The sequence below is a fragment of the Canis lupus genome, chromosome 20 (assembly GCF_003254725.2).
Source record: "Canis lupus dingo isolate Sandy chromosome 20, ASM325472v2, whole genome shotgun sequence".
Classification (NCBI taxonomy): Eukaryota; Metazoa; Chordata; class Mammalia; order Carnivora; family Canidae; genus Canis; species Canis lupus.
In genome coordinates, this window is record NC_064262.1 from 41,401,899 (window position 1) to 41,424,619 (window position 22,721).

Consider the following 22,721-nt stretch of genomic DNA (forward strand, 5'->3'; position numbering starts at 1 on the left):
GAGGAAGGACAAAGGGAGAGGGAGAAAGAGAATCTCAAGCAGACTATGGGCTGAGCATGGAGCCCGACACAGGACTTGATCTCATGATCCTGAGCCAAAATCAACAGTCAGATGCCCAACTGACCAATCCCCCCCAGGTACCCTGCAACTTTGCTTATTTTTAAAAGTCAGATAAAACTATGAAACCCAGTTACCATTCTTCCTTCAAGCATTTGTAAGATTTGTTTTCTCTCTTCATCTGGGTCTTTGCTCAGATGTTATCTCAGAGATAGCTTCCCAGGCCATATAGTGTATTTATTTGTGTTAGCCTTACTTATCACTTGTTTCTCCCCTAGAATAAAGGTCTTGAGGGCAGGGACTTAGTTCTTTGTCACCACTGTCTCCTTAACACCTTGCACAGTGTCTGGAACTGTTCAGAAGCAGGTGCTGGGTAAATGCTGAATGGACACTTCCACCTGGGAGACAAGCACTCATACCCTATTGCAGGAACTGTAAATTGGTAGTACTTTTTTAGAGGGTGGTTTGAGCAGCATCAGATTTGAAATGTTCATGCCCTTTGACTCCTTTCAGTTGTAGGAATTTATCTAGCCATACCTCCATATATGTGAGAAAATTCAGTGCTGTATTATTTGTAATAGTTAAAAAAATACCTACTATCCCTTATTAAGAAGTTGGTTGAATTAAATAGAATCTATCTGTATTAGCCTCCCACTGTCATAATAAAATACCACAGTCTGGGAGGCTTAAACAGCAGAAATTTACTTTCTCCTAGTTTTGGAAGCTAGAAGTCCAAGATCAAGGTGACTTCAGAGTTGCTTTCTGCTGAGGCCTTTATTCCTGGCGTACAGATGGTTGCCTTCTTGCTGTGCCCTTACATCGCCTTTCCTCTGTGCTTATATGGAGAGAGGTCTGTGGTATCTGTTCCCTTTTTAAGGGCATTAGTCCTATCAGATTAGAGTCCAATTCTTATGACCTCATTTAACCTTAATTACCCCCTTCCAGATCATATCTGAATACAGTCACATTGGGGTCTAGGGATTCGACATATGAATTTGGAGGGGTCACAAATCAGTCCGTAATAACATCAATTTTTTTATGATAGTCACAGAGAGAGAGAGAGAGTCAGAGACACAGGCAGAGGGAGAAACAGGCTCCATGCACCGGGAGCCTGATGTGGGATTTGATCCCAGGTCTCCAGGATCGCGCCCTGGGCCAAAGGCAGGCGCTAAACCGCTGCGCCACCCAGGGATCCCCATAATAACATCACTTAAATGAAGTCCTAGGCAGCAATTTATTTATTTATTTATTTATTTATTTATTTATTTATTTATTTATTTATTTAGGATTTTATTTATCTATTCATGAGAGACAGAGAGAGAGGCAGAGACATAGGCAGAAAGAGAAGCAGGCTCCCCGAGAGGAGCCAGATGCAGGATGCAATCCTAGACCCCAGGATCACGCCCCAAGCCAAAGGCAGACACTCAACCACTAAGCCACCCAGGCATCCCCCACGTAGCAATTTAAAAGAATGAGTTAGATCTAGTGTGCAAACAATGAAAAATAGCCAAGAAATGTTGAGTTAAAAGAGGCATGTTTAAAAAAAAGACATGTTTTATTATTGTATATTTATGAACCAACTGTGTTTTTAATTTTTGTTTATTGTTAAAGATTTTATTTATTTATTTGACAGAGAATGAGAGGGAGAGAGCGCACAAGCAGGGGAGCAACAGGGAGAGGGAAAGGGAGAAGCACTGTCTCCATGGAATAGAGATCCCAACCCAGGGCTGAATCCCAGGAGCTGAAAGCAGATGCCTGACTGAGCCATCCAGGCACCCCCCCCCCCAACTGTGTTGTGTTTTTTTTTTTTAAAGACCATGTGGGGATCCCTGGGTGGCACAGCAGTTTGGCGCCTGCCTTTGGCCCAGGGCGCGATCCTGGAGACCTGGGATCAAATCCCACATCGGGCTCCCGGTGCATGGAGCCTGCTTCTCCCTCTGCCTGTGTCTCTGCCTGTGTCTCTGCCTCTCTCTCTCTCTCTCTCTCTCTCTCTGTGACTATCATAAATAAATAAATTAAAAAAAAATAAAGACCATGTGTTTGTATATATGTCTATGTAAGCATAGAACATTTCTGGAAGAATATATCAGAACTGTTGTTTTGTTTTGTTTTGTTTTGTTTTGCTTTTGTTTTTTTAAGTAAGCTCTAAACCCAATATGGGGCTTGAATTCATGACCCGGAGATTGAGAGTCACATGCTTGACTGACCAAGCCAGCCAGGCGCCCCTATATTAGAACTGTTAACTATGCAGCTAAATCAGAGTCTCTTAGTTTTCACTTTATACTCTTCTACATTGTTGGAGTTTGAGTGGCCAAAAGTATGTATTCCTTTTATGATAATAAGCATTTGGATGTGCAGGGCTCCTGAGAAAGAAATCTGGTTATAATGGTAGCCTTTAGCACACCTGTACTAGCTAGCCATGCATGCGTTTTCAAATATATTAAACTCAGATGTACATTTCTTTTTAAAACTTATATTTACTTTCTATTATAATTAAATAATAATTCTATAATAATTTCAAATATACACAAAAGTAACGAGATAGCATATGTCATGCCATGGACCTTGAGTGTCCCTGCAAGTTCTTGTTGGTTATATCGAGAATGCAAGGCCCTACCTGCTCTTCACCTAGGCTGTTGCTCAGGGTTGTGTTTTCAGCAAGAAACCTTGAGAGATGAAGTATTGTCTCCCCTCGGACAAGGGCAGACCTAACTTCACTTGCTATAAAAATGTAATCTCCCAAGTTCATTGTAACCCTCTGATAATGAAACACTATGTGAGCAGATAACTATGGTCAACGCTTTTGCATCACAGCCAGGAAATGTGGGGGGCATTGGGAACTGTTAGAAACCAACATGAAGCTCTGGCTACAGCTTTTGCTGAGGTTGAAGTCCTTTGTGTCTGACTCAGGAATCTTGTGTCTTCTGTCAGCACCTATGAAATAGTAAAAGGGTAGCTACCAGTTTAGCTTGTAAATTGGGTAAAATTCCAGACCTGCACTTGCATAGTTCCTCACAATGACCCAATGTCCACTGCCCCAGATTTTTTCAATCAAATCCTATCATTTCATTTGTAATTATACCAGAGTGCATCTCTGTAAGATTTTATTCAGCACAACCATAAAATTAATTTTATACCTTGAGAGGCCAGTAAATCCTTAATATCATTTACATAATACTGAAATATAGATAAATTCCTTTAGGTAAATTCAAAACTTATCCTGGTCCTTTGCACCAGTATTTTAAGTTTGGTACTGTTGCAACATTGAAACATGAATATATTTCATTTATATGTGGACTTCTTTTGAAGCCTTGGGTTAATTTTTTGGTCCCAAACTGCAGAAAAAGGGGGATTTGGGTAATGGAGTATCACATTTTTCAGTACACAGTAAACACCTATAAATCAGTTATTTCTGACAAAAGCTCTAGTTAATTAACATCACTGGCCAAATTGTACAAATCAGTTATTCACAATCTTAGAAAATATTTATTGGTAAACTGGAAAGAGAATGTATAGCTGCCAGACTCCTTTTTTTTTTTTTTTTTTAAGATTTTTTTTTTCAAGTAGACTCCATGCCCAATGTGGGACTCAAATTCACAACGCCAAGATCAAGAGTAGCATGTTCCATCCACTGAGCCAGCCAGGCATCCCCCAGGCTGCTTTTTAGCTCTCACTGTTAACCATGGTACTGTGAAGGGCCAACATAGAGGCTTTTTTAAAAACATGAATGGGGGGAATCCCTGGGTGGCTCAGTGGTTTGGCACCTCTCTTCGGCCCAGGGCATGGCCCTGGAGTCCCCGTATGAGTCCCGCATCAGGCTCCCTGCATGGAGCCTGTTTCTCCCTCTGCCTATGTTGTGTCTCTGCCTCTCTCTCTCTCTCTGTGCCTCTCATGAATAGATAATAAAATCTTTAAAAAATAAAAACAAATAAAAACGTGAATGAAACTGACTTCGGTCAAGGTAGCGTTTTTTCTTTTTTTTTCTTTTTATTTATTCATGAGAGGCACAGAGAGAGAGAGAGAGGCAGAGACACAGGCAGAGGGAGAGGGAGAAGCAGGCTCCATGCAGGGAATCTGATGTGGGACTTGATTCCGGGTCTCCAGATCATGCACCCGGCTGAATGTGGCGCTAAACCGCCAGGCCACCGGGGCTGCCCTGGTCAAAGTAGCTTTGATGCCACTTTTATACCACTCCCTTTCTTCCAAACACATGGTAAAATTAATAAAAGATTAAAATTACATATCTATATTCAAAAACAAGATAAACATTTATGTTGACTAGAAACAGAGCTGTAATCTTTCTGGGCTATGGATCCAGAACTAGAGGCAGTTTTAAGTTTATAACCTATAAGGTAATATGATTGAGTGGGTGGAGACAAGTGCCTCTAGTAATGTGGATAACTGAGCCCCAGTTTATTGTGTGCATTTAAGAATTTAGGTGGGGCTCCCTAAATTTAACAGAGACTGGAAAAATCCACAACCCATCCATGCCTGAAGCTGTAGCTTATATCAAATTGTATCCTTAGGAAGTAGACAGGACTTTGAATGAAGATCTAAACCCACTTGGTGCATGGATCTCCTGTCCATTTTATAGTGGAAACCAAGTCTCCAGTTTCTGGTTGAGGCTCCTGAATGATTGAGTAGAGATTATCACAAAACCATTGGGAAGGGCATACATGTATTGGGAAAAAAATCCGGTTTCATGAGTTTATAAATCAAGCTTTCGAAACATATAAGAAAACCTAGCCAAAAGAAAGAACCAAAAAAAAAAAAAAAAATCAGCATCAAGAGATGAGTTCAGGGGATCCCTGGGTGGCGCAGCGGTTTGGCGCCTGCCTTTGGCCCAGGGCTTGATCCTGGAGACCCGGGATCGAATCCCACATCGGGCTCCCAGTGCATGGAGCCTGCTTCTCCCTCTGCCTATGTCTCCGCCTCTCTCTCTCTCTCTCTGTGACTATCATAAATAAAAAATAAAAATAAAAAAAAAATAAAAAAGAGATGAGTTCACAGCAATCAAATGAAAATAACAGAGTAACCTGATAACTTTAAAATATGTATTGGGCAGCCCGAGTGGTTCTGCGGTTTAGCTCCGCCTTCGGCCCAGGGCCTGATCCTGGGGACCCGGACCCGGAATCGGAATCGAGTCTCATGTCAGGCTTCCTACATGGAGCCTGCTTCTCCCTCTGCCTGTGTCTCTGCCTCTCTTTCCCTCTCTCTGTGTCTCTCATAAATAAATAAATAAAATCTTTTAAAATTTTGTTAGTTAAAAAAAAAAAACAATCACATGAACTAATATTAGAAAAGTATACTGGCAAATTTTAATTTACTATTGACTGTTAAAATAATTTTGTGTGTGTGTGCATGTAAAAATAAGAGTTGAAACTAAAATTTTAGGTAAAGGGCAGCCCTGGTGGCGCAGCGGTTTAGCGCCGCCTGCAGCCCAGGGCATGATCCCGAAGACCCTAGATCGAGTCCCATGTCAGGCTTTCTGTATGATGCCTGCTTCTGTCTCTGCCATTCTCTGTGTGTGTGTGTCATGAATAAATAAAATCTTTAAAAAATATATATTGTTTTCAAGGACCCAGGTTCTTAACATTTTCTGTTTCCCATCTCCGGAGTAGGTCCTATCCTCAGGTTTCTAGCAAGATGGCTTTAGCCTTTCTCATAAAGTTTTTTTTTTAATCTTTTTTTTTTTTTAAAGATTTTATTTATTTATTCATGAGACACAGAGAGAGAGAGAGAGAAGCAGAGACATTGGCAGAGGGAGAAGCAGGCTCCATGCAGGGAGCCGGATGTGGGACTTGATCCCGGGTCTCCAGGATCACGCCCTGGGCTGAAGGCAGTGCTAAACCTCTGAGCCACCCGGGCTGCCCTCTCATAAAGTTGTTTTTTTTTTTTTTTCCTCATAAAGTTTCAAGACTCCTTTATCATGTTTCTCTGACCACAACTGGACACCATTTTGTGACTTTATCCCTGCTAATGGGAAAAGAGTCACCCCTTAGGGCAATTGTGCCCATCCCTGATTCTGGAGGAGTCAGCTCTTATGCAGGAGGAAGATAAAGACAATACATAATTTAGGATTTTGTTAGAAAGTTTTACTTAGGGGCGCCTAGGTGGCTCAGCCATTTAGCATCCAACTCTCGGTTTCAACTCAGGTCATGATCTCAGAGTCATAAGATCGAGTCCTACATCAGGCTCTGTGCTCAGTGTGGAGTCTGCTCAAGATTCTCTCCTCCCTCTCTCTCTCTCTCTCTCTCAAATAAATAAATCTTTTTTAAAAAAGAAAATTGGGGACACCTGGGTGGCTGGGAGAGGTGGGGCACCTAAAACACTTTTGGGGTGCCCAAGTACTCAGTCCATTGAGCATTGGACTCTTGATTTTAGCTCAGGCCTTGATCTCAGGGTGGTGGGCTCAAGCCCTGCCTCAGGCTCTACACTCAGCATGGAGTTGGCTTGAGATTACATTTCCTTTTTTTTTTTTTAAGATTATTTATTTATTTATTAGAGACACCCAGAGAGAGGCAGAGACATAGGAAGAGGGAGGAGAAACAGGCTCCATGCAGACAGCCCAATGTGGGACTCGATCCCAGGACTCCAAGATCACTCCCTGAGCCAAAGGCAGATGCTCAACCACTGAGCCACCCAGGCATCCCTGAAATTGCCTTTCTGCTGCTCCCCCTTGCTTATGTTCCTCCTGCTTAAATAAATAAAATTAAAAAAAAAAAAAAAAGAAAGAAAGAAAAAGAAAAGGGGATGCCTGGGGTGGCTCAGTGGTTGAGCATCTGCCTTTGGCTCAGGGATCAGGGATCGTGTTCAACATTGCACTCTCCGCAAGGAGCCTGCTTCTCCCTCTGCCTATGTCTCTGTCTCTCTCTGTGTATCTCTCATAAAATAAATAAATCTTAAAAAAAAAAAAAAAAAAGGAGGGCAGCCCGGGTGGCTCAGCGGTTTAGCACCGCCTTTGGCCCAGGGTATGATCCTGGAGACCCTGGATAGAGTCCCATGTCGGGCTCCCTGCATGGAGCCTGCTTCTCCCTCTGCCTGTGTCTCTGTCTCTCTCTTTCCCTGTGTCTCTCTGAATAAATAAATAAAATCTTTTTTTTTTTAATTTTTAAAAAGGAAAGGACAGAAGCAGCAAGGAAAAACCATGGTAAACAGGGGAAAACATATAAGATGATTGTAATACATTAAAACATACCAATGATGGGCAGCCCGGGTGGCTCAGCGGTTTAGCGCCGCCTTCAGTCCAGGGCCTGATCCTGGAGTCACCGGATCGAGTCCCACATCGAGCTCCCTGCATGGAGCCTGCTTCTCCCTCTGCCCGTCTCTGCCTCTCTCTCTCTCTCTCTCTCTGTCTCTCATGAATAAATAAATAAAATCTTTTTAAAAAATAAAAAATAAAACATACCAATGATAACAATGAATGTAAAAGACGTAAACTTGCCTGCTTATTGGCCACACACTAGGGAATTCTACGACCAGTCAGCCAGATAGTGGGTCTTTTGGGAAGCACTATTTGGGTCGAGTGGGAAATGTAATACTTCTATTAAACACTAGAGGTCAGCAGTATTCATTACTGAACCCTCTCTTCCTACCTATCCCCCACCCTCCACCCCCCACCCTCGGTGAGACCTGCTATAATATACCCAGAGTCTCAGGAATCAGGAATGAAGGATGTGTTTCTTTTATTTTTTTTTTTTTGGATGTGTTTCTTTTAGAGCTAGCTGACTGACATACAATCTTTCATCTAAGTATCATTTCTAAATTAAAAAAAAAAACATTTTGGGAGCACCTGGGTGGCTCAGTTGATTGTGCATCAGACTCTTGATTTCAGCTAAGTTCATGGTCTGGAGGTCCTGAGGTGGAGCCCCAAGTCAGACTCCATACTCCATGGGGAGCCAGCTTGGGATTTTCTCTCTCTCTTTGCCCCTCCCCAACTCACACTGTCTCTTTCTCTTTCTCTTTCTCTCTTTCTCTTTCTAACTCTAATAAGTCTTTTTTAAAAACCCATTTTTATAGCACTAGAATTTTAGCTAACTCAAAATAGTTAGCTAAAATGGCCAAGAATGTATTTAAGTGCCTGGAAGATCTAGCAGACCCAGAGGTCAGCTTCTTTATGGATTCCACTTCTTACTTGATGGGAATCAGTTAGATGTTCTGCGAACAACTTCTTTAGTTATGACGATTCAAACAGGCCATAGGCAGCTAGAGAGCCTTCATAAGATTTTCTAAGGACAATTAGATTTATACATGTTAATGTCTTTACTGTTGTGAAAGGCTGTTCTCTTTTCAGCTAACAGTTACCATGGAAAGTCATATGGCTTGTTCACTGACTGGGAGGTATGTTACCAGATGGGATTCTTTTTTTTTATTATTATTTTATTTATTCATTCATGAGAGACAGAGAGAGAGAGAGAGGCAAAGACACAGGCAGAGGGAGAAGCAGGCTCCATACAGGGAGCTCGATGTGGGACTCGATCCCGGGACTCCAGGATCATGCCCTGGGCCGAAAGCAAGCACCAAACCACTGAACCACCCAGGGATCCCCCACCAGATAGGATTCTTTTCCTCACTTTCATCTCTTTATTTTATCACAAGCTTACTGGACTTTGTTTTAGGTCCTTTTAGAAGAAGCATACAATGAGAGGTCCTGGGTAGTTCAGTGGGTTAAGCATCTGCCTTTGGCTCAGGTCAGGATCCCGGGGTCCTGGGATCAAGCCCCACATTGGGCTCCCTGCTCAGTGGAGAGTCTACTTCTCCCCCTCGCACATTCTCTGTCTCTCATGGGTTCTCTGTCTCTCATGTGTTCTCTCACATGCTCTCTCTCATTTACTTTCTCTCAAGTAAATTTAAAAAATATTTAATAGGGATCCCTGGGTGGCGCAGTGGTTTGGCGCCTGTCTTTGGCCCAGGGTGCGATCCTGGAGACCCAGGATCGAGTCCCACGTTGGGCTCCTGGTGCATGGAGCCTGCTTCTCCCTCTGCCTGTGTCTCTGCCTCTCTCTCTCTCTCTCTGTGACTGTCATAAATAAATAAAAATTAAAATTAAAAAAATTAATAAAAATAATAACAATTTTTAGAAAAGAAGAAGATGAACTGGGATTCATAAAGGGGAGCACCTTTCAGCTCTAGCCAGTTGTCCAGTTTTGCCAATTTCATCTTTACTTTTATCTTTACTATGTTAATTCTAGCAGCAGTGGCTACTAGTCCACAGTCTCCAACTGCAATGAACATTTGGTTACTTGGGCTGAATTTAAAACCAGCAATTATATTTAACTTGTGCTTAAGCAGACAATAGCTCATTTTAACTTCATTTATCTGATACCATCATGTGGGAACATAATTTCATTGTGTTACTGAGATATATTATTATGGCCCATCATAGATAACTAATAACATTGTAGAATCAGTATGAATTGGCTAATGATATCTCTTCTTTCTGGTTTGACTACCATGGATAGAACTTTTAAAGTTGAGCTGCAAAATTCACCTTTTGTTAAATGCCTTTTCCAGAAGTGAACTGTGTCTTTGTGAAAGTTTTATTTTATTTAAGTGCACATGCTTATAGTAGGGTGGAGGGGCAGAGGGAGAGAGAATCTCAAGCAGACTCCATGCTTAGTGCAGAGCCCTACACGGGGCTCAATCTCACAACCTTGAGATCATGACCTGAGCCAAAATAGTCACTCAGCCCACTGAGCCACCCAGGCACCCCAATTTGTTGAAGTTTTAAAACCAGTAATGAATTCTCAGAATTTCAACTTTGGGTATGAATTATTTGTACACAGAAAAACCAAAGGAAAAAAACGATCTAATTTTTGGGATGCCGGGGAGGCTCAGTGGTTTAGCGTCTGCCTTTGGCTCAGGGCGTGATCCCAGGATCCAGGATTGAGTCCCATATCGGGCTCCCTGCATGGAGTCCGGTTCTCCCTGCCTATGTCTCTGCCTCTCTGTGTGTCTTTCTCATGAATAAATAAATAAAACCTTTAAAAACAACAACAACATTTTAATTTTCAAAATAAGATTCAGTGTTAAGGGACTCCTGGATGGGTCAGCAGTTGAGTGTCTGCCTTCAGCTCAGGGTGTGATCCCAGAATCCAGGATTGAGTCCCACATCCAACTCCCTGCAAGGAGCCTGCATCTCCCTCTGCCTAAGTCTTTGCCTCTGTGTGTGTGTGTCTCTTGTGAATAAATAAATAAATCCTTTTTTTTTTTTAAGATTCTATTTATTTATTCACGAGAGACACACACAGGGAGGCAGAGACACACAGAGAGAGGCAGAGGGAGAAGCAGGCTCCATGCAGGGATCCTGACGTGGGACTCAATCCCAGGTCTCCAGGATCATGCCCTGGGCCGAAGGCGGTGCTAAACCGCTGAGTCACCCAGGCTGCCCTTAAAAAACAAACAAACAAACAAACAAACAAACAAACAAAAACAGAACACCTCAGTATTAAAACCCCTGAGCAATTTAAAGTATCATCAAAGTGGTAAAACTAATATCTGGTGCAGGAAGTCAAGAGAATGGTGATCTCTGAGATAAAGAAGCAGTAGTAGGGACACCTGGGTGGCTCTACAGCTTGGCGCCTGCCTTCCGCCCTGAGCAGGATCCTGGAGTGCTGGGATCAAGTCTCGCATCAGGTTCCCTGCATGGAGCCTACTTCTCCCTCTCCCTCTCCCTCTGCCTGTGTCTTTGCCTGTCTCGCTCTCTGTGTCTATCATGAATAAATAAATAAAATCTTAAAAAAAAAAAAAAAAAGAAGCGGTAGTAGTTGGGGAAGACATGGAGAGAAGCTTCTAGTCTGGTTCCCAGGTTCTAGTTCATGACCTGAGTGATGGTTACACAGGCATGTCCATTTGGTCATAATCTGTCAAGCCTTGTACTTATGATTTATAGGCATTTTTGTAAGTACATCGTACTCCAGTAAAATTTTTAAAAATTGTTATTTACTGAGCTTTGCTTTCATCCAAACTGCATCCTAAATTTCCATCAGGTAAAGGAAAAATTTCCAGGGTATTCTTTACCCTGCCTTTTTTTTTTTTTTTTTTTTTTTTACCCTGCCTTTAAAAAAATTTGGTTCCTTTGTGTTCTAGGAGTGGTGCTGAGAAGTATTCCCCAGTTTATTTGAATCAAGACTCAGGGAAGGGCAGCCCAGGAGGCTCAGCGGTTTAGCGCCACCTTCAGCCCAGGGCCTGATCCTGGAGATGAAATAGTAGATGGTTTGCCATTAGACCTTAGTTGGTTTTGTATGTTTGTTTGAAATTAAGAATAGCGGGACGTGGGGATCCCTGGGTGGCGCAGCGGTTTGGCGCCTGCCTTTGGCCCAGGGCGCGATCCTGGAGACCCGGGATCAAATCCCACGTCGGGCTCCCGGTGCATGGAGCCTGCTTCTCCCTCTGCCTGTGTCTCTGCCTCTCTGCCTCTCTGTCTCTCTCTGTGTGACTATCATGAATGAATAAATAAATAAAATCTTTAAAAAAAAATAAAGTTAAAAAAAAAAAAAAGAATAGCGGGACGTGTGGGTGGCTCAGCAGTTAAGCATCTGCTTTCCGCTCAGGGAGTGATCCTGGAGTTCTGGGATCGAGTCCCACATCGGGCTCCCTGCATGGAGCCTGCTTCTCCCTCTGCCTATGTCTCTGCCTCTCTCTGTGTCTCTCATGAATAAATAAATAAAATCTTTTAAACAATGAAATTAAGAATAGAGCTGACTTAGAGCACTTTATTTTTTTTAAGATTTATTTTTATTTATTTATTCATGAGAGACACAAAGAGAGAGAGGCAGAGACACAGGCAGAGGGAGAAGCAGGCTCCATGCAGGGAGCCCGATGTGGGACTTGATCCCAGGACCCCCACCTTTTTTTTAAAACAATACTGGTAGGGACACCTGGCTGGCTCAGTCAGTAGAGCATACCACTCTTGATCTTAGGGTTCTGATTCCAAGCCCCGTGCTGGGCGTGGAGCCTACATAAAATTAATAATAAATACATTAAAAAGAAACAACATAGGGGATCTCTGGGTGGCTCAGCGGTTTGGTGCCTGCCTTTGGCCCAGGGCGCGATCCTGGAGTCCCGGGATCGAGTCCCACATAAATTGAACACCAATAAAAAATAAAAAAAAACATAGTACTTATAAACACAGAGTTTTAAATTCTTTATAAAACAAGAAAGGTACTGAAATGAAGAATAAGAGATTATACACAAATACAAATAATTTTTTTATTGGAAGTACTAGTATATTCCACTTCAATTACCTAAAGTTGTCTGAACTACTTCGAGTTCACTAATGTGTACACCCAAGTGGAGTAAGGGAAAACAGCTGCAATGGAACAAAAGTTGGTCTATAGCTTGTGGGTTTTTTGCTTTTTTGTTTTTAAACCTTCCTTTCTATTCTTTGGTGAGGGCAGAACCCTTTGTAACACAGTGATACTGTTGGCAGTCTGAGACTCAGCTGGACATCATTAACTAGTTTAATAACAATGTCTTAGGTGTAGGTTAAATGCCCAGACTGTGTTTTATATTTTGAGTATATAAGACATATACATCACCCCGAAGGAGTGTTCAGTTAGCAGGATGGACTGATATGTTTGTTCATCCATTCCATCATTCCTTCAGCTTTTCATTTATTTAATAGATACTCAAATTGTGCCAGACAGGATGCTTGGTACTGGAGTACAAGGGTGAATAAGACAGAAAAGTTGCTATATTCAAGGAACTTGTATTTCTTGAGAAAGAAACAAAAGAATGACACAAAAATACAAAAAGGGTGTGTGTGTGTGTGTGTATACACACACACGCACATATACACATGCATATATATTACATATAATATATATTAATATAATATATATTACATATAATATATATATTTAATATAATATATATATTTACTAGTTGTGATATGTGTCATAAAAGAAACAGATAAGGGGTAGAGAGAGTACCAGCTGTAGGCAGGATTGGAGACATAACCTCCTTTAAATTGAATAGTTAGGAACAGTGGATAAGGATCAGTAGGACCTTTTGGCTGGAAGTAATCAAACGCCAACCAAAGATGACATAAACTGAGAAGACATTAACTCACCTAAAAGAGGTGTGGACGTAGGCGGTAGTAGGTTTGGATCAGTTTCCCCACTTGGTTCCTAAATGGCTGACATAACTCGAGGCATCCTAACCTAACTCAACCACATGGAGGATGGATGGAGGTCTTCTCCCTGCTGCTCCTTTTTTTTTTTCTCCAGAGAGAGAAAGAGCACAATGGGTAGGGACAGAGGGAGAGGGAGAGAGAATCTCAAGCAGGCTCCATGCTGAGCATGGAACCCCATGGGGGACTCAGTCTCATGATCCTGAGATCATGACCTGAGCCAAAATCAAGAATGGAGGTTTTACCAGCTGGGCCACCAAGATGCTCATCCCTAATGCTCCCCCCCACCTTTTTTTTTAAATTTAAATTTTAGATAGCTGGGATCCCTGGGTGGCGCAGCAGTTTGGCGCCTGCCTTTGGCCCAGGGCGCGATCCTGGAGACCTGGGATCAAATCCCACATCGGGCTCCTGGCATGGAGCCTGCTTCTCCCTCTGCCTGTGTCTCTGCCTCTCTTTCTCTCTCTGTGTGACTATCATAAATAAATAAATAATTTAAAAAATTTTAGATAGTTAAGATGGAGTACAATATCGGTATCTGGAGTAGAATTCAATGATTCATCGCTTACATACAACACCCAGTGGTGCTCACTTTGGTAGCACATATACATACAACACCCAGCGCTTATCATAACAAGTACCCTCTTTAATACCCATCACCCATCTAGCCCATCCCCCACCTCCTTCCCTCTATCAACCCTCAGTTTGTTCCCCATCATTAAGAGTCTCTTATGGTGGGATGCCTGGCTGGCTCAGCGGTTGAGCACCTGACTTTGGCCCAGGGCGTGATCCTGGAGTTCTAGGATTGAGTCCCACATCTGGCTCCCTGCATGGAGCCTGCTTCTCCCTGCTTCTCTGTGTCTCTCATGAATAAATAAATAAAGTCTTAAAAAAAAAAAAAAAGAGTCTCTTATGGCTTATTTCCCTCTTTTTTCTTTTCTCCATTCCCATATGTTCATCTGTTTTCTTTCTTAAGTTCCACATATGAGTGAAATCATATGATGTCTGCCTTTCTCTGGCTGACTTATTTCACTTAGCATAATGCACTCTAGCTCCAGCCACATTATTGCAAACGGCAAAGTTTCATTCTTTTTGATGGTTGGGTAATGGGATATTTCCCATTGTGTATATATACCACATCTTCTTTATCCATCCATCAGTCAATGGACATTTGGGCTCTCTCCATAGTTTGGCTACTGTTGATAATGCTGCTATAAACATAGGGGTGCATGTATCCCTTTAAATCTGTATTTTTGTATCCTTTGGGTAAATACCTCGGAATGAAATTGCTGGGTCCTAGGGTAGTTCTATTTTTAACCTTTAAAAATAGAGGTTTGGGGATCCCTGGGTGGCTCAGCGGTTTAGAGCCTGCCTTTGGCCCAGGGCGTGATCCTGGAGTCCCGGGATCAAGTCCCATATCAGGCTCCCTGCATGAAGCCTGCTGCTCCCTCTGCCTGTGTCTCTGCCTCTCTCTTTCTCTGTGTCTCTTGTAAATAAATAAAATCTTTAAAAATAAAACATAAAAAAATAAATAAATAAAAATAGAGGTTTGAGGAACCTCCATACTGTTCTCCAGAGTGGCTGTACCAGTTTGCATTCCTAACAGTACAAGAGAGTTCCCCTTTCTCCATATCCTGGTCAACACCTATTTTTTCTTGTGTTGTTAATTTCAGCCATCCTGTCAGGTGTGAGATGGTATTTTATTGTGTTTTTGATTTGTATTTCCCTAATAATGAGTGATGTTGAGCATCTTTTCATGTGTCTGTTAGCCATCTGGATGTCTTTTTTTGGAAAAGTGTCTATTCATGTCTTCTGCCCATTACTTAACTGGGTTACTTGTTCTTTGGGTGTTGAGTTTGATAAGTTCATTATAGATTTTGGATGCTAACCTGCTGATCCTTTTTATCAGGGAGAAGTATTTCCCCTAGAAATCCCAACAGACTTCTCCAACTTCTCACGAATCAGATTTTGGTGATTTGGCTGTCTCTTACTCAACCCTGTGGAATTACATGACAGTCTTAAAACAGTGAAGGTCTGGAGTATGCTGGACCCAGGCACAATTGGTGGCAGGCAGGACTGCAGAGCTGCTCCCAGCATGGCTGGGGCGGGGACAGGGCTCTGACTAGCTCCCATTGCTTGCTCCCCCAGGCCTAGAGGCAGCAGCCATGTGCCCAGCCAGAATGACATGATCCTGAAGCCCAATTTCCACAAGCACAGCAGCAGCACATAGCCACATGGTTCAATCAGCCAGAGTGGAAGATCCACAGACATCAGACCCGGCAAGCTCTGGCATACCCAGGCACCCTGTGGCTGGACCCATTGGACCCATGGTGAGGAATCACACCAAGGTGCAAGCTGGCAGGGGCTTCAGCTTAGAAGAGTTACATGGGGGAGGCTGGCATCCACAAGAAGGTGGCATGGACCATTGGGATGTCAGTGGATCCAAGAAGGCAGATGGAAGAAGTCCGCAGAGCCCCTGTAGGCCAGAAGGCAGCAGCTGAAGGAGTGAGGTTCTGGACTCATCCTCTTCCCCAGGAAGCCCTTTGCCCTCAAAGAGGGAGACTGCTCTGCTGAAGAACTCAAATTGGCCCAGATGACAGGGTTGATGATACCCATACAGAATGTCCATAAAAAGGAGAAAGTCAGGGAGTCTGGGTGGCTCAGTTGGTTAAGCATCTGCCTTTGGCTCAGGTGGTGATCCCAGAGTCCTGGGATCAAGATCTGCATGAGGTTCCTGCTTCTTCCTCTCCCTCTGCTGCTCTCCTTGCTTGTGTGCATTCTCTCTCTGTGTCAAATAAATAAAATCTTAAAAAAAGGGATCCCTGGGGTGGCTCAGCAGTTTAGCGCCTGCCTTCGGCCCAGGGTGTGATCCTGGGGTCCCGGGATCAAGTTCCGCATCAGGCTCCCTGCATGAAACCTGCTTCTCCCTCTGCCTGTGTCTCTATCTGTGCCTCTCGTGAATAAATAAATAAAATCTTAAAAAAAAAAAAAAAAAAAGGAAAAGCCACAGTCATTACAAAGAACTTCCAGGCCAGTCTTCCCATGGCCTGTGCCAGTGCCTGGCTCTTTGACTTCCAGGCAAAAAGGGCCAAGAAAGTTCCAGAACAGGATTTTTTTTTTTTTTTTTTTTTTCCGGAACAGGATCTTGAAAAGAAAAAAACACACAGTACAGGCTCATACTCTGGGGCAAGGGAAAGGGAAGCTGTCCACCCAACAAAATTAGTGTTCTGCTAGCAGGCAAGCAGCAGAGAATGGCTGTTGAGAGGGTGGACAACAGTGTCTGGCTGGGAAACCTCTCTAAATTGGTGACATTCAAATTGAAACCTCAAGGAGAGGAATTTGCTTGCAATGGGTAGGGTGGGGAGAAACAGTCTTCTCAGAGAAGAGGAAAAAAGTGCAAAAATCCTAAGGCACTGAAGAATGCAGTGTGTGACCCAGAGAATATAATCCAAGCTCTCATTGCCTTTACACTTGCTCTTCCCCAGAAGCACTGACTGGCTTCCCCACCTTCTCCAACGTTTTCTTCATAAGCCTCATGTAAAATTTGTACCCCCAATGTCTCATGTCCCCTTCTCATGCTTTATATTCTCCCCCCTTAAACTTATTGCTATTTAACATACTGTGTATTTATTTTTCTATTAAACATTGGCTTGCTTTATAAGGGCAAGGGATTTGGTCCATTTTGTTCACTGCTTCATTCCTATCAGAACAGTTATCTAAGACGTACTGAGGCCTCAATGGATTTTATTTTATTTTTATTTTTATAAAAAATTTTATTTATTTATTCATGAGAGACACACAGGGATGGGCAGCCTGGGTGGCTCAGCAGTTTGAGCGCCTGCCTTCGGCCCAGGGTGTGATCCAGGAGTCCAAGGATCGAGTCCCACGTTGGGCTCCCTGCATGGGGCCTGCTTCTCCCTCTGCCTGTGTCTCTGCCTCTTTCTCTCTCTCTCTCTCATGAATAAATAAATAAAATCTTAAAAAAGCAAAACAAAACACATATCTTTCTTTAAAAAAAAAAGAGAGAGAGAGAGAGAGAGAGAGACAGGGAGAGGCAGAGACATAGGCAGAGGGAGAAGCAGACTCCCTGCAGGGAGCCCAATGGGGGACTCAGTCCCAGGACCCTGGGATCATGACCGGAGCCAAAGACAGACGCTCAAGCACTGAGTCACCCAGGCGCCCCTATGGATTTTAGATATTCTTCTGTTAGTAATTTAGAATAGGAGAAGAAAGTCCAACTTAACTATGGCTCATCCATAAAGCAGACAGTGGAAACTATAGTTGAGAGTGATGAGCAGCTTTGCACTCAGTGGCTTCCACACCTAGGTAATCATTGTGCATTATTTGCTCTTTTATCCATCTATATTGAGCAGAGAACTTTCCAAAAGAAAATAATATCACAGCCATCCTGACCTGAGAGGAAATGGAGTCAACCAGAGGTTTCACTATGATGTGTTTAGGTGTGACTTTTTCTTTACTTCTTTCCCTTCTTGGGGCTCTAGGTCTCCTTGACTCTAAGGATTATTGTTAGAAATAATTTTTTGTTTCTTTTTTTAAAATTAACTAATTAACTAGGACAGCCCCGGTGGTGCAGTGGTTTAGCACCGCCTGCAGCCCGGGGTGTGACCCTGGAGACCTGGGATGGAGTCCCGCATCGGACTCCCTGCATGGAGCCTGCTTCTCCCTCTGCCTGTGTCTCTACCTCTCTCTCTTTCTCTCTCTCTGAATAAATAAATAAATAAATCTTTAAAAAAATTAATTAACTGTTTTTAAGTCTTTATTTTAATTCCAGTGAGTTAACATGCAGTGTTGTATTAGTTTCAAGGTTTACAATACACTGGAAATAAAGTATTTGAAAATTACCAGCCATTATTATCAGTCATCAGATATTACCTCTGTTACATGCTCTTTCTTTTCTCCTTCTGGGAATCTAATCAAATACATATTAGGACCTGTCTATCTTCTATGTATCTCACTCTGTATTTTTTCTTTTCTCTTTTTATTTCTTTTTTTTTTATTTATTTTTTATTGGAGTTCAATTTACTAACATACAGAATAACCCCCAGTGCCCGTCACCCATTCACTCCCACCCCCCCGCCCTCCTCCCCTTCTACCACCCCTCTTTTTATTTCTTTATGCTTCTCTGTGGATATTTCTTTTTTTTTTTCTTTGTGGATATTTCTTTTCTCTGTGGATTTTCCAATTCGCTTAGCTGTGACTAATTTGCTTTGAAAACCATCAAGTTACCAATGTGCATTATTGTGTTTTTCAGTTTTATTTATCTATTTATTCATGAGAGACATACAGAGAGAGGCAGAGACATAGGCAGAGGGAGAAGCAGGCTCCCCACGGGGGGCCTGATGTGGGACTCTACGCCTCTACGCGAGACTCAGTCCCAGGACCCCAGGAACATGATCTGAGCCAAAGGCAGACGCTCAACAACTGAGCCACCCAGGTGCCTCTGTTTTTCAGTTTTAGCATTTCTAATCTGTGATGTTCGTTTTCTCATTCCCAAAATTTGTATCTTTTCTTCTCAGATTAGAGAATTGTAATTTAATTTTAGTCTGTTTGATAATGATATTATCTACAGCCCCTAGAGATCTGTTCAAAAGGCGCTAAGTCTCTGACACCCCATGTCAGCCTATTCTCTCTCTTTTTTTTTTAATTATTATTTTTTTAGCCTATTCTCTTTGTATAGAGGCTTTCCTCACCTTGCTCAGGCCCTGCTAAAACATTCCAGGTGGCTCTCCCCACGTGAAAACCCTTTTCATTCCACCTAGGCTCTGATACCCCATGCCAGGTTTGTCCTCTCAACTCCCTGAGCACCCTCCTCACCACATTTGGGAACTGACACCCTGTGCTAGGTTGCCTCTATATGGATGCCCTTCTAAATGTGCTCACACTGTGCCACCCCACAAGAGATACTCCCTCAACTACCATATGGATGCCCTTCTCATCAGGCTCAGACTGTGACACCCTCATCTGGGATACCATAGCCTCATTCCCTGTGCAGACAGATGCATCTCCTGATAGTTTCCAGAACAAACTGCTCAGGATAGGAAGGGAAGGACAAAAAGAGAAACATTTAGTTTAAAAAAATCCAATCTGGGGGTGCCTAGCTGGCTCAGTCCATGGAGCATGCAACTATTGATCTCAAGGTTGTGAGTTCAAGCCCCACACTGAGGTATGGAGCCTACTTAAAAAATAATAATTAATTAAAAATCCAGCATGAAGTATTTATTTTATTTTATTATTTTTTGAAGTATTTCTTTTAATCAAGACTTTTAAATTTTTTTTAATTTTTATTTATTTATGATAGTCACAGAGAGAGAGAGAGGCAGAGACATAGGCAGAGGGAGAAGCAGGCTCCATGCACCGGGAGCCCGACGTGGGATTCGATTCCGGGTCTCCAGGATCGCGCCCTGGGCCAAAGGCAGGCGCCAAACCGCTGCGCCACCCAGGGATCCCCTAATCAAGACTTTTGATTCTAATAAATATAATGTAATTGCTGATACGTTAATAGCTGAAGCTATGCTTTAGTCAATTCCACTCTTCTACTGCCTATCACTTTTTAACATTACTACTTTGGATGATATGCAAGGTCTCTACTCTTCTAGTGGTGCACTAGAAATCAAATAGGCATCATTGTTTATCAAATGTTAATCAATATATTTACCTTTTCAGAAGACTACCATTTCTCCACTCACAACTTACATACTAGTCTTGTTAAATGTTTAGATTCTCTATTTTAAAATCCCACAAGACAAAAAAAAAAAATCTCACAAGACAGGGGTGCCTGACTGCTGGCTCAGTCAGGAGAGCACATGACTCTTGTCTTGGTCTCTAGGTCATGGGTTCAAACCCCATGCTGGGGAAGATATTATTTAAAAAATAAAATCCAGGTGCCTTGGGTGGCTCAGTTGGTTAAGCATGTCTTTGGCTCAGGTCATGATCAAGTTCCGTATCTTGCTTCCTGTTCAGTGGAGAGTCTGCTTCTCCTTCTGCCCCTCACCCTGCTCATGCTCTTGCTCTCTCTTACTCTCTCTCAAGTAAATAAAATCTTAAACAAATTTTTTTAGATAAAAAATCTTAAAATCCCACAAGACAGTCTTGTTTTACACCATTAATATTGAGAGCTACCTATTATTTACCACTGTATTTATTCTTTTTTTTTAAGGATTTTATTTATTTATTCACGAGAGACAGAGAGAGGCAGAGACATAAGCAGAGGGAGAAGCAGGCTCCTCGGCAGGGAGCCCAATGTGGGACTCAATACCAAGGGTCTCCAGGATCGTGTCCTGGGCCAAAGGCAGGCACCAAACCGCTGCGCCACCCAGGCATCCCCTTTTTAATTTTATATTTAATTTTGTATTTTATTTTTGGCAAATCAGAGATCATCTTTCTTCTGTCTGATATACATCTCTTAGAATTTCTGCAGTTTTACTAAAATGAGTCTAGTTGAGAATTTCTACTTATTTGTCACATTTGGGATTTCTTTGGTTCTTGAATCTATGAATATCTGTAATTGTTTTGGATAATTCTCAATCATTTTCAGTTATTGCCTCTACTCTCTCTCTCATCCTTTGAGGCTCCAGCTTATTGAACAATAACTGCCCATTTTTCCTCCTCTAGCCCCTAACAATCACCATTCTACTGTTTATCTTTATGATTTTTTACTATTCTAGGTACATCATATAAACAGAATCATACACTACTTGTGTATGATTTTTTTTTGCGTGTATGTTTGGCTTATTTCACATAGTGTAATATCCACCAAGTCCCATCATACTTAGCATATGTCCAGTTGTCTAATTTTTCCTTTGTTGCCTGTACTTTTGGTGTCATATCCAACAAATCATTGTGAAATCTAGTATCATGAAGTATCACTGCAGGTTTTTCTTATGTGTCTTTTATCATGCCGAGGTGGTTTTCTTCTATCCCTACTTTATTGACGATTTTCATCATGGAAAGGTGTTTAATTTTGTTAAGTCCTTTTTCTGCATTGAGATGACCATGTGTGTTTTCTCATTATTCCATTAATGTGGTGTACTATGTTGGTTGATTTTTGTATTTTGAACCATCCTTAATGTTATTTTTTTAAGACTTTATTTATTCATGAGAGACAGACAGAAAGAGAGAGATAGATAGATCGAGAGAGACACTGACATAGGCAGAGGGAGAAGGAGGCTCCATGCAGGGAGCCCGACGTGGAATTCGATCCTGGGTCTCCAGGATCATGCCCTGGGCTGAAGGTGGCACTAAACCGGTGAGCCACCCAGGCTGCCCCATCCTTATGTTCTAGGAATAAATCTCACTTGCTTATGGTTTATTGGTTTGGAGTATTTTGTTAGTTTTACATCAATTTTCATAAGCGATACTGGTTTCTGGTTTTATTCTGTCGTAATGTCTCTGTCTGGTTTTGGTGTTACGGTAATGCTAGACTCACAAGTTTGGAAGTGTTTCCTCCTGTCCAATATTTTGAAAAAATTTGAGAAGGGTTGATATTAGTTCTGTTTCAATGAATGCTAGAATTTACCATCAAGGCCAGGGCATTACTTTGTTGGAGGTTTTTGATTATTGATTGATCAATTAGTATATTATATCATTTTTGTGATTTATAAAAATGGTTTTAGAACTAAATCCTTTTGATATTGATTGGACTGCTTTTAACAATGACCTCATAGAATGTGTTACATAGGTTGCCTGGGTGGTTCAGTTGGTTAAATGATTGCCCTCAGCTCGGGTCATGATTCCAGGGTCCTGGGATGGAGCCTTGCATTGGGCTCCCTGCTCCACGAGGAGTCTGCTTCTGCCTCTGCTTTTTTCTCTGTCTCTCATGAAGAAATATATAAAATCTTTAAAAAGAAAAAAAATAAGAAAATGTTACCTGGGTGCCTCAGTGGTTGAGCGTCTGCCTTTGCTCAAGGCATGATCCCTGGGATCCAGTCCCACATCAGACTCCCTGCCAAGGAGCCTGCTTCTCTATGTCTCTGCCTCTCTCTGTGTCTCTCATGAGTAAATAAATGAAATCTTAAAAAAAAAAAAAAGAATGCGTTACATAATCTATTTCTTGGTAGCTTTTAGATTATTCCTTGACACAAATATTAACGTATCTATTTGAATTAAAAATTATGTCAGTCTTCCTCTGACAAAATTAAAGGTTTCCCTCATTGGCTTGACAAGAAGGACTGTTTTTGTCAATTTAGATTATATGGCAAACATTTTCCATAATTTGAGTGAGCTTAAATGTGTGGTTATTTATTTATTTATTTATTTATTTATTTATTTATGATAGTCACAGAGAGAGAGAGAGAGAGAGAGAGAGGCAGAGACACAGGCAGAGGGAGAAGCAGGCTCCATGCACCGGGAGCCCGATGTGGGATTCGATCCCGGGTCTCCAGGATCACGCCCTGGGCCAAAGGCAGGTGCCAAACTGCTGCGCCACCCAGGGATCCCTGTAAGAGTTTTATTATTCCAGATACAAGTCTCTTATCAGATATATGATTTAGAAATATTTTCTTGTTTTGTGCTTTTC

At 42.1% G+C, this 22,721-nt stretch overlaps 1 pseudogene; it reads left to right on the forward strand.

The window, feature by feature from the left end:
* Positions 1-8,113: 8,113 nt before the first annotated feature.
* Positions 8,114-15,974, forward strand: LOC112665716 (60S ribosomal protein L13-like; annotated as a pseudogene).
* Positions 15,975-22,721: the final 6,747 nt, after the last annotated feature.